Below are 5,815 nucleotides of genomic sequence, written 5' to 3' on the forward strand. Positions count from 1 at the left end.
AGCTAACTCACTAATAGTGAACATGTGAGTTTGTTAATAAACCGACAGCACAACAGTGTTTAACGACTTTTGCACGGGAATGCAAAAGGTATTGCGAGGTAACGCAAGACCTTTTGCATGGGAACGCTAAAGAAAAACAATATCCCCCATGTCCCCTCGCGAGGGGGGGATTTCACATGGGGGCAGTTCATATACAAATCAAACTTTTGCGTGGGAACGCAAAACAATATTGCGAGGTAACGCAAAAGTATTTCATGGTAACGCAAAAGAAAAAAATCCCCCCATGTCCCCTCGCAGGCAGCTGTGTTTTTGTCTGTTAGCAAAATATTTTAAATCCAGTGAATTAACTGCAAACAGATTTCCAGGAACTGATCACCAGATGAACATTTGGACCCTGCCCTGTTCAAAATGGCCGCCACAGAACCAGCTACGGTCCTGTTGATTTAACAGAAGCTGAGCTGAAATTGTAAATTTCAGTTTTGTGACGTTATTAATATTTTAATCCCCAGCTGTCCATGTTTTTATGATTATTRATCACATATAAATCTAATTTAACAAAAACAGGAAGTCAAAATTTAAACTTCCTTTTCCGTCCTGGTTTTGTCTCTAATTTTTTGTTGTGTTAAACTAAAACTAAAAAGACAAAAACTCAACTGTGAGAATAATTTTTGTATTTTTTCTATTTTTGGAGCACAAAGTCCAAAACAAGTTTAAATTTTCACTTTTTAAAAGGTTTGCTGAGCAGCAGCAGCTCTGTGTGAACTGTGCTTTAAAAACAGACATCAGACTCAGGGACCGGCCCAGTTCGCCCCAGTTTGGTTCTGAGGTGCAGCAGGACCTGAAGGTTCACTCAGAGTTCTGGTTTGATGACTCACTCTTACATCATCTGAGGAAGAGGAGGAGGAAGAGGCTCTGCAGGTGTGTTTGCTTTGGGTGATCAGTCCCATGATGTCAGCGGTGTTCTGTGAGAATCTGCGCTCCTGACGAATGAGGTCACTTCCTGTGAGCTGCTGATGTCATGCTGGCCTGGCTGCAGGTGCAGGTCACTTCCTGATCGCTAGACTCAGGACCTGGTCTCAGAACAAACTGGACCAGGTCTCAGAACAAGCTGGACCAGGTCTCAGAACAAGCTGGACCAGGACTCAGGACCTGGTCTCAGAACAAACTGGACCAGGACTCAGGACCAGGTCTCAGAACAAGCTGGACCAGGACTCAGGACCTGGGTTTGGAGGTAAAATCAGGACAAACTCACCTTTTGAACAGCAGTTTCTGTTCCACAGGTAAATGAACGGTTCTCATGAACCTCCTCCTCCTCCTCCTCCTCGGGGCTTGGACACCTCCAGAAGGAGCGAGGAGGCAGGAGAACACTTTACACCTGCTTCCCTCTTCCATCTGTCTTCATTCCTGAGGAGGAGGCAGGATGTTTGCTTTGGCTCTGACTCTGTATGACTTAATCCCTGTTAAATATTTCAACTTTAAAAAAATGAAATAATGAAAACCAAATGTGACCCGGTCCAGGCTCCAGGCTTCAGGCTTCAGGTTTCAGGGCCTGGTCTTTAACAGCGTTCCGTCTGCCACACAGCGAGGTTAAATCATGTTTCTGTTGTAACGTTATTCCAAACATGAKATCTTTACTTTGTCACATCCAGTCAGAATCAAACGACAGCATCGACAGGAAAACAGTTTTAATAAGCTTTTCCCCGGCGAGGCCGGAGGAACACCTCTCACCTGGAAGCTATTAGAGCCGACAGGAAGTGGAGGCAGAGATCGAGTGCTTCCCTACAACGCSGTCCCTCCTGAGGACTGAAAATATGTCGATTCATCAGAAAACACCGGAGCTCCTGGAGCCGAGGACTGAGGACCAGCAGAGACAGCTGGGCAGCTCCGCTCGCCGAGACGAGACGCTCAAACATCTGCAGCGTGTCGGGAGGAGAGCTCCATCGCTCAGGTCCAACCTCTCCTGACAGGAAACAGGAAGAGACGAGCTTCATGTTCACAGCAGACGAAGTTACAAAACTTCACACTGAAAGCTTTCAGCAGACTCTCCACCGCGCTCCTTCTTCTTCTGTGGTTTCTGCATCCAAACCGTCATCAGGAGAATCAGAGCTGCAGGATTTAAAGTTTAAAAAAAAACTAAATTAAAAGTTTAAAGGATCCATGATTAGTTGTAACATTAGACTTTATTTGATAAACATTTATTTTAACTGTAAAATAAAGACTGTAAAAATACTGTAGGATGTTTAGATTTTATCATTTTGTAAATTATATTTTAACACAGACGGAGCCATTTTATTTCCACACAAAGCATTCTGGGTAAATGATGACGTGGATAGGTCCTCTTTAAAGGCTGCACTGCAAAAACTGTCCATCTAAACAATTTTTAAACCTTATATCAGCCAAAAAGTCTTTCTGATCTTGTTTTCAGACTGATTTACTAAACAAGAACTGATTGTGTAAGAATAATCATCTTGTTTTCAGAATGTGTAAGATTATTTGTCTTGTTATGCTGCGTTCACACCGAACGCGATTTCAGCTTCAAAATCACATCCAACGCTTCAATTTGGTCGCTCGTGCACTTTGAGGTCAGACGCAGGTCAGCTGTTGAAGTGCTGCACGGCAACAGCCGCCCCACCCCTCCCTCCTCTGTCGGGCTCTGTTTAATGTCGGACVAGGAAGTGGCTTTGCTTTATTTACAGAGAGCCAGAGCATGTCACGTTCATCAGATAATTAATTCATAATTAATTCATCAGATAATTCAGAGTAGAGGCTCACAGCTCGCTTTCAGGACTATTTTTCCAGTCTGATGAGTCGCTGCCACACATTGTTGAGGATATCTCTGTCAGGACACCGACTGCAGCACTCATTTCAGCTAAAGAGCTCCTCTCCATCTGTTTCAGGTTAGTGGACATCATTCAGTAAACTGTCCCGTCGGGAAATATGTCACTACGTCACACAGTGGAGTCTCTCTGATTGGTTGACGCTGGAAATATGTCACTACGTCACACAGTGGAGTCTCTCTGATTGGTTGACGCGGCGCGTCGAGCTGCAAAAGTCCAGATTTTCTAACTTCAGCGATTTGCGTCTCAGCGCGTCGAACGCTCAGATCGTTCAAATCGTTCAAATCGCGCTGCTCTAATCACACTTGAGGCGCCGCAGCACTTCCCGACGCTGCTTGAAGCGCGTCCACCATAGACTTTGTATGTAAACCTGCTGCTCCTGACGCTGAAATCATGTTTGGTGTGAACGCACCATTAGTCTGAAAATTTGACTCTAATTAAGTCAAACATTTCTGCCAGTGGAGTAAGAACATTTTACTTGGTAAGATTCTTGAAATACTTGATTTGACTCAATTTTTTCTTATATCAACAATCTGTCCCTCTGATGATTGTCCCTATATGAACACCTTCAGCTCTGTCCTCACACSTGCCCAGGTGTGCCCCGCCCATCATGGAGGACACCTGGAGGTAAACCAGGATGACAGAATGATCAGATGACAGAATCTGGAGGATTTATTTAACAGAGACCTGTTTTTAAAAATAAACTTTTATTTCCAGTAAACTTTCAGTCAAACTGTGGCTCAGAAAGTTTTATTTCCAGACTTCGAGCCGAACGGACTCATTTCTCTGATGTCTGATGAAGTGATGAGTCGTTCTCCTGTGAACTTCCAGCAGCTCCTTCACGACGAGCTGAGATGATTCGGAGTTGCATCTCGCAGGTTTGAGAGCCGACTCTTCTTTACAAGCATCTTCTAAGACGGCTGATGAGGCAGCAGCACGCTCCTTCACACAGATAAATATTTACCTGCAGCGTGTCGGCTCCGTCTGTCCGCTGCCCCCCCCGCCCCCCCTGTGGGAGCCGTGAAGCCGGAGCAGAGCTCCACACTGACCGACGCTCTTATTAAAACAATGAAGCTCATAATTATCCTGGAATTCCAGAGCAGAGCTCCAGTCGTAATGAGGCCACACAGGAGCTGCTGAATAAAGAATGAATGTAATAAATAAGACATTAGATGGGCAGTAAAGAGGCGAGGTCATAAAAACACAACAACAACAGATGAAACCAGTTCAGACAGGTCTGATGTCTCCTGGTGACAAGTTTTTACTTCAACATTTAACTGGTTTGTTTCAGTTCAAGTTGAATGTGGACCAGCGGGTCAGAACCAAAGCTTCCTGTCCACAGAGGAGTCTTCTGTTGGAAGAAATGAACCAAGGAGATAAAGAATCAGGGTCCCAAAAAGTCCAAAGACCCGGTTCTGATGGGTGCAAGAACCAAGGGACTGCAAAGAAGAATCCCTCTGAAGAACTGGTCCAGGAAAAAACTGAACCCAGAGACTGAAACAGGAACTGGGTCTGGGCAAACCCAGGGCTGTCAGGATCTGGGTCAGGGTTCTGTGGGGTATCAGGTTCTGGATCAGCTGAGGAAGAAGACTTGATGGGTTCTGGACCCACCTTTAATCCTGACCCGGTACTCTTCAAGATCTTCATAGAAAAAGCATCTGAAACTCTTCCTCACCTGAACCCCTCCTCCTCCTCCTCCTCATCATCATCATCAGAACCTCGAACTTCTCTCAGGTTAACAAAGTGATCTGATCCAGTCAGAACCAGTGAAGGTTCTGGTTCCTGCAGGTTCTTCAGCAGCAGGTAATAAATCTGAACTCTTCTCTCTCTCTGAGTGAAACTCTTTGTTTCCCTCCTTTGTGCCGCAGCTGATCATTAAAGCCCCGCGGAGCGAACAGAACCAGCACCATCAAACCGGGCCCAGCTTCACGGCTCCGTCAGGCACTCATCCTGCTTTTAACGGCTGCTTTGAAGGAAAAAGAGTTATCATATCGCTGGACGTAATAAAGTTCCCCAGAAGGAACCCTACAGTTTTATTGGTTTTACTGCTGCTGTCTTTCACACGTTTCACCGTCTTCCTGCAGCAAGTAGAACAGAGGAGTTAATGGAGGGAAAGTCAAAGGAAAACTTGTCTGATTACAGCCATAACTCCTGCTCAGACTAATTACCAGAGGCTGTAAAATAAGTCAGAGTGGTCATCCTAATGAGACCACCAGAGAYCGACTGTTAAAGTCCATTAAAGAGATCTATTTTATTCTCCTTCATATTTGTGTTTTCTCTGCGCTGCACTGTCAGCGTGGCTGTAGCAGCCAAACACACTCCTGCTTAAAGGTCATGATGCTGCAGACACACAGGAAGTAACACAAACAGGATGTAACACAAACAGGAGGTAACACAAACAGGATGTAACACACACAGGAGGTAACACAAACAGGAAGTAACAGGCAAACAGGAAGTAAGACAAACAGGTGGTAACACACAAACAGGAGGTAACACACAAACAGGAAGTAACACACAAACAGGAGGTAACACACAAACAGGAAGTAACACAAACAGGATGTAACACAAACAGGAGGTAACACAAACAGGATGTAACACAAACAGGAGGTAACACAAACAGGAAGTAACACAAACAGGATGTAACACAAACAGGAGGTAACACAAACAGGATGTAACACAAACAGGAGGTAACACAAACAGGAAGTAACACAAACAGGATGTAACACAAACAGGAGGTAACACAAACAGGATGTAACACAAACAGGAGGTAACACAAACAGGAAGTAACACAAACAGGATGTAACACAAACAGGAGGTAACACAAACAGGATGTAACACAAACAGGAGGTAACACAAACAGGAAGTAACACAAACAGGATGTAACACAAACAGGAGGTAACACAAACAGGATGTAACACACACAGGAGGTAACACAAACAGGAAGTAACACAAACAGGATGTAACACAAACAGGAGGTA

The 5,815-nt window shown here is 44.7% G+C and overlaps 1 long non-coding RNA gene across 1 annotated transcript in view; it reads right to left on the reverse strand.

Moving 5' to 3' along the window:
• Positions 1-882: 882 nt before the first annotated feature.
• The window catches only part of LOC106520189 (uncharacterized), a 25,516-nt gene continuing 20,583 nt past the window's right edge, over positions 883-5,815 (reverse strand). Inside the window, exon 3 of the long non-coding RNA XR_001310519.1 lies at positions 883-1,057. This is a non-coding gene — a long non-coding RNA (uncharacterized LOC106520189). The remainder of the gene's footprint in view (positions 1,058-5,815) is intronic.

This window comes from Austrofundulus limnaeus, unplaced genomic scaffold (assembly GCF_001266775.1).
Source record: "Austrofundulus limnaeus strain Quisiro unplaced genomic scaffold, Austrofundulus_limnaeus-1.0 Scaffold89, whole genome shotgun sequence".
Classification (NCBI taxonomy): Eukaryota; Metazoa; Chordata; class Actinopteri; order Cyprinodontiformes; family Rivulidae; genus Austrofundulus; species Austrofundulus limnaeus.